Source organism: Phalacrocorax carbo, chromosome 3, assembly GCF_963921805.1.
Source record: "Phalacrocorax carbo chromosome 3, bPhaCar2.1, whole genome shotgun sequence".
Taxonomy (NCBI): domain Eukaryota; kingdom Metazoa; phylum Chordata; class Aves; order Suliformes; family Phalacrocoracidae; genus Phalacrocorax; species Phalacrocorax carbo.
Window position 1 is genome coordinate 55,654,041 of NC_087515.1, and position 12,622 is coordinate 55,666,662.

The window sequence follows — 12,622 nt, forward strand, 5'->3', positions numbered from 1 at the left end:
AGGTGTTTTTCTAATTTTGTCACAGTTTTGTCACACAAAAAATTGTGCTGTCACACTAGGATCAGTAATGTAAAGAGTTTCCACATGTTACTTGGAAGATGTTGTTTTACAGTAAGGCAATGCATACAACGGCAACATGTACACTGATATTATACAATTGTGGTTTGGATGAAGTTTAGTAAAATAGATTTTTCTTATCTAGGCTTTTGTTTTCCTCCATTCTATTTCACAAAACTGTTATCTAAAAGCTAAAACAAAAACACAGCCATCTGTAAAAGAGAAAAAAAAAGGTAATGATTACCTTTTAAAATACCTTTTTTTCTTTCTTCTCCGTATGGGTGGGTGTTAGTGACAGGTTCCTTTTTCATTGCTGACTATCCCAGAAGAGGAACAGCTCTGAGAACAATGAAGTAATTCTGCAGTGCCAGAAGGTGAGAACTTCCCTCCACATCTCATCTGACCTCTAGAAATAGCGGGCTATTTCTATCAGAGATTGCAGTTCAGCCTTCCTTAATTTTAGTGCACAGCAGCCAGAACACTGCTGGTCAGTGGGAAAGTCCAGTCATCCCATCACGTCTAATAAATGGAAGAGACTGGACTGACTCGTGCAATTAGACAAAAAACCTGTTGTGAAGGACAGAGAGAAAAAACAACAACAAAAGCTGCTGTCATTTCCCCTTGTTGCAATTCCCCCACCCCTTCAAAGTTTCTCAGGATGTTCCAAAGAAGCACTAAGGGGTAGCTGGCAACCCAGCTGCAACATATCAAGTGGGGAGGGAGAAAACAGAAGAGCTATCAGATATGTAAACAGTGTGTTTATATTTCTTGAGATGTAAATATAATTTATAAAACTTGTTGTCCAGAAGTCCAAAATGTAGCAAAGGACAGTAATGAAAATCTTCAACACTGAACCACTAAATTAAATATGACATTAATGAGAACCATTTAATGCCGTTCAGCTCTGCTTTGATGGCCTTTTTAATTAGATTGCTGCTGTGCTGAACTGAAAAGCTGCTGACAGCATCAGAAAACCATGGATTGCAATACAGAACCTCATAAGATATTGCTGGAGCCCAATTTGCATGTATAATTAATGAGATACGTCTCTCTCTGGGCACCCCTTACAGGAGTGTAATTTGATTCAGGTGTTGTGCAAACACATGGGTATTCACTGGCAACTCTCTGGCCTATGATTTGAGTACAAGGGCCTTTTCCTCTGATGGGCTCCAGCAGTGGGATGCTGCGACTGCTGTGACAGTCTCTCCCTGATTACGGGGCTAATAGGTAACTGGTCTGTTGATTTAAAAGTCAGATGTTTGTCACTGCATGTGTGGGCATGGAGGTTAGATGAATTTTAATGGCAAGAAGGGGAAGTGTTACAAATGCCTCTCAAAAGCAATCAAAATTCCAGCGGAGCTAAAGCCTTCCACATATGAGATCAAACAAATTAGGTGGGATACTATTTCTTCTTTTTCTCTACCTTTCTAGAGAAACTAAGGAAGTTAAAATCTAGTCTCCTTTGAACTCAAAAGGAAAAAAGGAAGGAAAGCAATTCTTCTATGACTGCATTATGTGGATACTTTTGAATAGCTTTGAATCAGTAGGAAAAACAAAACTTAAAAGGCTTAATACCTCAAAAGGGAAACTGCACCGTAACTTCTTAATTTTGAGTATATGTCTAGTCACTAACCCTTTATAAATACATATACATATTGCAATTTGCCATGAAATATTTGACTGTGAAAAAGTTTTGAAGTCAGTCTGCCTCCAAAAATTGATGCATTAAACACAGAATTTGCTCCACCATCGTATGTTACCCAGAAAGTTCTGGTATTGGCAGTCCACAGGCAATGGCTTTTACTGTAAAGCCCCTGTACTGCAGTAAGCATGGTTTAAGGAACTTCAGCTTCCCACACACATAAGAAAGCAAAGATCAGCTCAGCAATAAATAAGAACAAGACTGAAAATAAAATGAGTAATTTCAGGAGGTCATTTATACCTCCAGTGCTGTGCCTTGCACTTGTCATCCAGCCTCAGGAAGGACTCAGGAGGAATTATGAGCAAAGAATTTTGGAGAATAAAGCTGGCCGTGCAGTGAAAGTGTTTAAAAAAATTCTGAATGCTATTTCATTAAAAGGAATGATGGAAATATGGCACAATCCGTTCATTCAAATAAGAATCAAGTCCATTTCAAATGCAGGATAAATAGCAAGAGCTTCAAACTTCCCTTCAGTATTGTTTTATGGAAGATAGTGGATAAAATGTCCAAAATAAATAGCAACATAGAGAAGTTTGTCTGGAAAATTCCATTAAAGCTGTCTTATAAAACAGAAACAAAGATAAGTGTCATGAGATTGAAAAGATGGAAATGAGAGACAATGCAAAGGAGTTGTTGACTTGCTTTTTAAATACAATTATTAAGTTGTGGAACTCCTTATCATAAGATACAAAGAGCTAGTTAGGATTCAGATAAAAGAATTGGGCTTTTGTAGTTAACTTAAGTCCCTTAAGTCTAATGAGATAAATCAGAATATCATGCCATGTGTAAGAAAAGAGGTAAAAACAGAATAACTACCCAATATGTATAATGAAATATGGTCTGTATGATTTACTGGTCTGAGCAATTCATTGCTCCTTGCCCCTCAGTATGGTCCATGGCCTGTAACAGTCTCTTTCTTCTACAAACCTGCATTCAGTGGGAGTTATAATGTTGCTTAGTATTTCATTTCAGGCCTGGAGTGCACTTCTGAAGCAAATGTCCCCATCATTTCCAGAACCCCACTACACACCTCCTTCTGTGACTAGTGACACCAAGACCTCTCAATTTTTATTGAGTGCACTTCACAGCGCTTGATTGTGGCCATGAACCTGTCATCCCAAGTTCCCCTATCATATGAACAGACTTCAGATGACAGGAAAAGACATGATGAGGGAGGGTCTTCAGAGCAGATGGCAATGGGGGCCAGTGAGATGAACTGCTTGGCATGTTATGGGCAGCAGGTTAAACATGTCCATAGTGGGTTAAGATAAACATCAATCATTTGGTGATGTACCTGGGCAGAAGCTCCAGTTTTTGCATATCCCATATCAAAGATCCTGTTTATAAAAGGCAACAGAGTCATCTTGGTAGCAACTTGCCAGATACCACAAGTCTGGTTATTTAGTCTATTGGCCCCTCTCATCTACTCTTCTTTCTTCTCTTTCCCCATTCATTGCATTTCTTTTTCTTCATTTGCCCATGCCTCTGCCAGAAGCCTCCCTGCTTTCTGAGTTTCTTGCTTCCTTTCCACTCGCTCTGCTTCTGCAGAGGATGCAGAGATGAAGGAAGTGTGTGATGTACACAGGTCACTATAAAATGACCCTCAGAAAGAAAGGGAAGGAAGTAGTTTTTCACTTCAAGAAGGGAGTAGTAATTATTGTACTGTGAGTAAAATTGAAGTAAAGGCTTAAATTGCCTTGTAATCTTCAAGATAAAAGAATTAGTGTGCAGCAGCTGACATTTTGCTTGGATAAAACCTTAGGTCCTCCATTTATTTGTTTTTGCCTTACCTCTTCATCTTTCCAAATCCCTCCCATTTGAGTCCTCCAGGCTTCAGGTCTGTTGGATAAATAAAGCATCTACACCAAGTGCATTATAAACCCAACCAAATATGACCTGAATTACTGAAAGGAGTAAGATGTGTGTGATCATCAGACTAGCAGTTGAAATAACCATTCAGTTAAAATCTGTGTACCTTATACCATTGATATAATTTATTTGAACACTTAGATCCTCATTTTAACCTGCATCTCAGCCTGGAGGAGGGATTGCTAAAAGAGATAAACCAGCATGGGAGCATATCGCAGAAATCCTTACATTATCGCAATAAAACATTCTAGATTTGAAATAATCTGTTAGAATAATTTTAAAAAAAGGCAGAGGAAAATGCAAACATCAGGCTGCCATACTTCAGATTCCTTCAGTTCATATCATGGCTATCTAAACTAAAACTTTGTTAGTATTTAATTTGCTTTCTTTGATTTAAATGACAGTCTTTGCATGTAAGGGGTAACATATATCAGTGTTCCTGGAGAAGATTTTTACTCCCCTTGCACCTCCTTTTTCCAAGAAGGATTTCCCTTTGTATGCTGTCTTAGCTGGAGAAGCTGTGTAACTTGGATTAACTCTATCAGCCACTGAAGGGACAGGTGGCAGCAAGGCAAATGATGAGGCAAGTGCACTTGACTGATGCCGAAGAAGGTCAGAGTATGTTAATCCAACAAGTAAAATGACTGACAGTCTAGGGGACTGGAACAGTAGTGTTAGTCCCAAGGAAAAGAATTTACCAACCCTATATGAGCAGGTAGTTAGAAAACAGTGATGTCTGGAGGAGAATGGAGGCTGACGGTGTAAATAACTGGAACAGGTTTTTGTGGCCTGCAGATGCAAAACAAGAATTTCAGAGGAAGCAGGGTGTAAAACAGCACAGGTGTGATCTGGGAGACCCCCTGCAAAAAGTTCAGCAATCATCCCTGTCTGTGCCACTTTAGTAAAGAGGACTGAAAATTCATCTGCATCAGAAGGTGACTTCCACCTCTCAGCTACCTTTGCTGGCAAGTGCTGATGTTTTGTAAACTATACTGCAGTGATGTTTCCTGAAGAAATACAGCAGTAGGTGGCAGTAGTTTGTGGGGTTTAGCACTTGTACATTTAGTTTAATTGGGTCCATTTTGGACCATTTGTAATAAATGAGGAAAAGAATCTACATTTTGGCATCTAGCATATGGTCTAATCATGTAACTGCAGACTTCTGCCAGGAGATGAATACCTGTTGATCAATATATACATATCCTATATATTTCAAGGCATGTTTTAGTAGGCTGTTTTATTACATTGGCATAATTAAAGGAAGCTACGAAAGCCCTGAGCTAGGAAATGTTTATTTTCTGTAAATGTTGCAAACCTATGCAAAATTCAAGAAAATCATAGGCTTTACAGATAATTATGGTGAATTATGAGCATTCCACATCTGGAAAATGCCCTTAAAGCTAAACTGTTATCTAATAGCTTTATCCAAACTGAATCTGTTTTATTCTGACCAGTGTTAACATATTCATAAATTTAAAGCCCAAGATTGCAAGAAACAGAGAAATATAAACACAGATGTAAACATCTGTGTGTGTGTATGGCCCCAAATACACTTATTTTTTCAAATAACAGCATTGTCATAGAAAGTTATACGATAAATATATCCTTTTAATGTATGTTCAACTGCAGTACCAATGGAAGTTCATCTTTAAAAAGCTTAAAAAATTCCATTACTGATGAGTACCTAAAACCTATTGCATGTATCGGTATTGAGAGGTTTAGCAAAGGAGAAAGATTGAATAATGCCTGTCTTTGGCCACGCCACTGGCCTAGGTGACTGGTTCATTATGGCTGATAAAGCACTCATGGCATAAAATATCCTTCAGTTGGATGGCTTTCTCCTGCTTCTTCATCTTCCCTTTACACCTTGTACTCCCAGTGGGCTCCCACCCATAGTGAGAGCATCCTAGTTTGAAGTTTCTCTTCCTTCATACTGCTATCTTGAACAAACACAGTAAGAGGGAAGACAAATCACTGTGATGGGTTGACAGCAGCTCAGCTAACACCTGGCAAATCCCAGCTTTGGCAAAGTGGGTGGCCCAGTGGAGCTCTGAGGGTCCATGTTTTCTTCCCTGTTTGCATTTGCTTACAAAAGCACATGAATGGGAAAAATTGGGCAGTGATTGTCTCTACTCATGCGCACAATTGGTATTAGGCAGAGGACAGTAAATGAAACAAAATGTCTTGCCTAAGATCTCCACTCCCTCTCTCAGGATAAGCGTTACAGAAGGTTTTTGCCGATAGGGTATATGAGCACTGGGAAAACCTGTCCATTTTGCTAACATGTTGCCTTTGAGCATCTCAAAGAAGTCTACAGGTATTGATTAAGCTTCATAATACCCCTAAAGTATCTCAGATTTCTGTTCTTATATAAAGGATGAGGAGTCTGAAGGGCAGAGAGAAGTTTTGCCCAAGGTCATAAAATGAGAAATAGGTCTCAGGAATCATGGTATGAGTCTTGCTTAAATACAATGCCTCTCAAGAGCAAAGGTGCATATACTGCAATCATGGTTTACATTTCCCAAAGCTTTCCTATATGAAATATGCTATAACAATTGACAGAATGCAGAAGAAAATGTGCATTATAATGCAGAGGTATTTTACGAGATTGTGAGTTTCCAGCCCAGTTCTTTTTATTCCTTTTAAATAAAAGGGAAAGATCATTAGGAAAAAAAAAAAGAACAAAAAACAATCAGGCAGTTCTGTTCCAGCTAATAAATGACAATAAAAATTGGGAAAGGACATGTCACTTTCATCTGCCACAATTTTTCTTTTATTTGCCAAACATCATACCTAGGGAAACATGAATGATATGAGGAAATCTATCTTCATGTTCATGACAGAATTACCTTAGGCAATTTCCAGCTAAATTGCTAGAGCTGGCTGAAATGTTTTCAATAAGGAAATTGAAAATGTTTGCAGAATATTTTTATACCTGTATAGAGAATTAAAGTAGATGTACTCTATTTTTCTTGTCCCTTATACCCTTTTCCCCTCTGCTTTCCCCTCTGTACTTGCAAGTTGGCTGAGAGAAGATAAAAGGGATGAGGAAAGTGAGGAAAAAGAAAAAGAAGAGGATTTAGATAGAAAAGGGGCACAGGATTTTGAACATTATAACAAGCAGTCAAAAAAACCCTCCAGGAATGAAATATTCCAGAAATTAATGTCTTGAAGTCATGTTTTTCAATTGCATTCATACCTAAACCTGGCAAAAAGTGTCAAGCCAAAAATGTAAATCGGTAATGTTACTTTTTCTTGCTATACAACGTTTCCAGAAAATTATTATTTTGATAATACAATAGCACAGCGAAAAATTTGCTTTTACCCCCGTCATTATGATTATCGGATGTTATTCCCTTCATAAATTTAAATGTAGATTGTTATCCTAAAATGTACAAAATGTATATTAAAGCTTATGAATTGAGAGAAGTTCTACCAATGCTTCCAAGTTTTTGAAAATTATCAATGTGATTCACCACTCTATTAAACCTCTATAACAGAGTGATGAATCAGGCCTAGTGTTTTAAATAAGGCACTGTTTCTCGAAACTGCAAGCAACTTGTGCAGATCTGACTTCGGGTAAGTCAAGTAAGTGATTTCCATTAGTCTTAGAATAGCCCAGCCTACAGCCTCCTGCAGGGCTGATGCTGCCTTTTTGAGGGACTGGATCCTGCTGGCATCCTGTCGCAGGATCTCTCACTGAGCGGCACCTAGAGTCAGTGCTCTACATCTTCCACTGCTCTCCAGCTATGTTTGGGGTGTTCCAAAAAAGCAAGCTGCAATGAATCTGCAGCTCCATATTAGGTTCATGGCTTCTCAGGGATAGTGCAGGGGAGCAGGACTTAAAGGCTCGTGGGACACAGTGACACTCCTTCTCCCTCCTGCCTTTGTATTTCCATGCTCAATTTCATTATTTGTGTTAGTTTCTATTCAAGTTTGTACAAAAGCACTGCAAAAACAATTGCCTCTTTATTTCAATGCAACCGGAATAGGGAAATTTTTCTTCCCATTACCCAGGCCACTTGCAAAAGAATATCGTTTTGCATTACTTATTTATTGTGTCACTTGTGTTGTGAGGACTACCACGAGGACTAGCGATTGAAGCACATGATGTAGGAGGAAAGACTGGGGCAGCTGGGTTTGCTTAGCTTGGAGAAGAGAAGGCTAAGAGAGATCTAGTTGCTATCCTCAGCTCCCTGAAGGGGAGGATATGAAGAGTCAGACTCTTCCCAGAAGTGCACAATGAAAAGACAAGGGGTGACAGTCACAAATTGCAGGGCGATTTCAATTGGATGCAAGGAAAACATTCACAGTAAGAGTGGTTCAGTGCGGGAACAGATTGCCCAGGGAGTCTGGGTATCTCCATCCTTGGAGGTTTTCAAAGCTCAACTGGGAATGGCTCCGTGCAACCTGCTTTGATGCCAAAGTCAGCCCTGCTTTGAGCAGGGGGTGGGCAAGATTGCCTCCAAGAGTTCCTTCAATGTAGATCATGCTATAATTATTGTATGGGAATGCACCTGAGCAGGGTCATTCTGAACCTGCAAATAAGTAAAAGTAAATACTCTTTTAAAGTCCCCTATGTTTTCTGCTTATACCACGAATATAATTTCTTGCAAAGAGCACAGCAGTAGGAGAAGTCATTTTGTAAAGTGTTAGAAGCGGCAATGAAGGTTTTATAGCTTCTGCATTTACTAAGCCCAAGCATTACCTACATGGCTTTCATAACAGAGATTCACAAAGCAAAAACATTGCCACTTTGAAACTTCCCTTGGCTACCATCACCTTTTATTTCTAATCAACATAAGAAGCTTATCAAAACGTATCAGTAAAACAGGTAATGAATCCTGCAAAGTATAATGCAAGCAGGGGTTAATTAGAAAAGGAAAAGGTGAACTTGCAAAGCTGTCCTTATGGAAATCCACATCCCTGACTCTGTAAATGAGGGCTTCAGAAACATTACCTGCAGTTTTGGTTATCAGCTAAGCTATATACTGCTTTTCAATTACCGCAAAATCTGTACTCAGAAAGGTTTGGAAGGCAGTGCTCAGCGCAACTTTCTGAAGAAAGAATATTCTGGAACTATGCAGGGTACAAGGAAAATTGGGATTCGGATAACTGAGCAACCATCTGTCCCAGGCTGTTAAAAAACACACCCAAAGGGACATCCACCACAGCTTTTAACTGGATGTTACTCAAAGTGCTCATAGGGAATAATTTATTCTGCTCAAGGATTTTTATTGCCATTGCTAATATCATTCCTGTAGCCAGGAGGTGGCAGGAGATACAGGATATTGACAGGGAATAATTGGAGTATGAGGAAACTCAGGAAAATATGACATGAGCTGCAGGTGGGTAATGTGAATGAGATAAGCCAAAATCTTTGGCAGAATTATTACTTTATATTATTCCTAATCTTAAATAACTTCCAAATGACAGCCACTATCCTTCCCTCACGTGACATGTTCCTAGACTCTAAATGCATGAAAAAGTAAGATTTAGTAAGTAATTTTGTAGCTCTAACTGGAGGAATTAGACACTCCTTTCCTTCATTAAATATTTGGCTCCTCTGTTGTACTAGCTAGGACATAAACAGAAACGTCAAACCTAGCTCCATCTTCATTTTATGTAAAATGAAATAGAGGGTGGAATTTGTTGGGACTATGATCAGAAGAAATCCCAGAGACCTGCTCAGTCCCACTAGAAATAATAAAATTGGGTAGCCCCAAGGGTATGCATAACCTTAAGTGACCTAGAGCCTGTGATGCTTCCCACTGACATTATCCTACATTGACGTAAATCCATAAATGTGGATTTGTGATGTGAATTAATTGATTACATTACTGCTGATTCTTTGCTGCTTTATGAAAAGGCAGAAGTCCCCAGCTAGGTTTAAAAGGCCTCTAGGAGCTCCTCCTTATGCCCTCTGCTTTAGGGCAAGCAGGGTGAGAGTTCACAGCATCTGTATCAGCCTCAGGGGTCTGCAAAAGTTCAAGGATATATGAACTCATTTTGCTGTCCAAGTGCTTGTTCTTCTGGGTTGAGGACAGTAACTATGGCCAATAACTTTTTAAATCCCCTCTCCATACCCATTCTAGCTGGAGGCAAGGTTTCAACATGGGGGTCATTTCAACGGGATGTTTCTTTACTTGCAGCAGCCCATACAAACTGGAATTAAATTGTGAGTCTTGCCAGTAATTATACTTACTCAGGTGTAGTATCAATGTTTATTGTTGGCCTCGTTCCACACATAGCACACCAATGAGATGGGCTGTTGACAAAAAAGCAGAAAAATCACAGTTTGAGGAAGACCTCTGTCTCAGAGATATCACAGTCTAAAGAAATACGATTGAAAATGAGTATTCTTGTGCCATAGACATAGTTCTATTGCATATATTTGCATGTAAGTACATGAATGTGCAGACATAATGCTTGTTCATTAAAATCACCCTCACTTAAAGTCCTAAATCCCTGTATAGCCATGCCTCTATGCATCTTTACTCCTTTTCAGTTCCTCCAGGTGAGAAAATAAATAGGATTTTGCTAGGCTGATACATGTCAGTTCTCAATCACCTGCACACAACCAGTTGTCTCCATTTTCACGGGAGATAAATAAAGGACTTTGGACTTGTCTTAAGTATCCTCAATCACAGCTCTATTTGATTCAGTGCTTTACTCATTGCAGCCCTCACCCTTTCTGCCCCGGACTGTAAAGTGTTTCCTTCCTAAGGAGAAGCCAATGCTGCCTCAGTATGGGTAGACATAATGCAAAGGTTTTGCAGAGTTTACAGGCTGCATTTTAGATAAGCTTTCCCAGAGGATTTAATCTCTTTTCACATATTTCAGACTGCCTTTTTCTGCAGTAAACACCTGCTCAGGTAAACAATTTCCCATTCTGTTTTCAGGTGATTTCAAAGCAAAGGTGTCTTGGTAAGCTTGTGTAGTCAGTACACACAGCTACCACCTGTTTAAAAAATTGCAACTGTCATTGGAAGTCCACCTCTCAATCAGTGTTTTTCAGTATAATGTGTCAGAACAACTCTGCAGACATTTATCATTCTAATTATTGATCAGTAGTACATTATTCTCTGCTCAGTCCTTTTGTACTAGGAAAAATAAGCATTATATAGTGTGTCTTCCTTGGGAACTTTAATACTGTTGTTGACGGCATATTATTAAAATATATTAATGGATTTTTCTGTTTTCATACAAGTCTTGATTTTGAACACAGGTTTCCATAATGAGGTTTTCTGAAATCACATAGCGTCAGACAATAAATAAGAGTAACATTTCTGCTACCATTTTCTATCCTATTGTTGTCACAAAACTACGAGGTTCCTGACACTTTCTGGGCTAAACTTACAGTAGCTTTCCTGAAACTGACTTTGTCCAGGTTCTGTCTGATTTTAATCTACCATTTAACCATTCGGTTCTAGGGTCTGCAGTGGAGCTGCGTAATTTTATATGGAGGATGGAAGTTAGGTCTTTGGTCATAATAAGGATTTGCATTTAAAAATATGGACATGTTAAAGAACTATTAGCAGAAGAAGCAATGCAATGTCTGTAGTAACCATTGCAAAGGTCTGTGTTTGATTCTGCAGAGTGCATCCAGCAAGGCCAAGACAATAAGGGGTTTGCTTCCTTAAGTCTTCCCCTGCATCAAGGGCCTTTGCATGGGATTTGCAGCACTTTCTTGGACTTTCATTTTAATAACTATCAGCAAGATCTATTATGAAAAAAGCTCACGTTAAGTAATGTTTTTCCTATTTAGTACATCTTATTTTAAATAGGTTCATCTTTTCATGAAGATTTTTGGATCTTTATGGATGGCTTATTCCAGGGGAGGACTGGATGTGTTTGCTTAATTTGCTGTTTGGAGAGGAATCTCATACAATACCTTTTTAATATCCAGGAAAGGTTTTGACTGTCTATCAAGGTATTCTCATCAGTCAAAAGGTCTCCTTTTTTTCTCCTTTTGAATTAACATAACTAATGACAGCTAGCAGGAAAGATTTTCAGAAAGAAGTCACTTTAATCCTTTATAGTTAGCAATACCCTTCCCTTCATATACTCATTCAGGAAGTTCAAAGAAACTCACAGCATGAGAAATGTTGACATTTAAGGGGTGTGATTCACTCCTGGCTCCTGCACTGATCGGCTGTTGGGCTCAGATGTTTGCAGCTGCAACTTTCAAGACACAAATTAGCTGTAAAGTCTTTACCGAAGACTCCCAGCTAAGAGGCCGGGAGGGGCTGGGCAGGGAGCGTGAAGCAGAGAATCTGGAGAGGCAGGGGAAACCCAGCAAGAGTCTAGTGGCTTTCAGATATCACAGATGGTTGGGGAAATAGTAGATAACAAATCACTTTTAGACAATTCTACTGTTCTCTCCGACAAACTATCGCTATAACTTTCACGTGGTTTTAAAGGGTTGAAAAATGTTCTTAAAACTTTCTATCTGCTAATTAACAACATAATGTATGTGTCTGAATTTTGAAGAGTTGTGATAGATAGTCTCAACAGGATATGTTTCTTAGCGCCTGATTTGTAATAAACATGAATTATTGACACAAAATATACCCAATATGGAAAAAGTTACATAAATTGTCCCTTACAAAAAAAAAAAGGAAACTTATCTAAGAAATTTGAATGAATGGTTTGGAGAAAGACTGTGTAAAAGAGTGAATACCTAGATGATGTCTGCATTTTCCTTTGCCAGGGTCTCTGGTAAGCTGGGTGTGTTGGGCAAATCCCTGTGACTTGCTGCAGAAATGGCCTTTCTGTCACAACGCACCTTGGGGCCCACCTTGCTGTGAGAAACCATTGTGCTGCAGCACAGGGCAGCACGCAGGTAGGCAAGGCTGATAGATGCTATGGCTGAGCAGGAGTGTTCTGGTACCAGCTTCCTCACAGTTCCCATTTACCAGTATTTCTCAATGCTCTTGGACACCCACCCCAGGAAGGGCCTTTACAGCTTCTTGTCTATGTAGGCTGTTAATC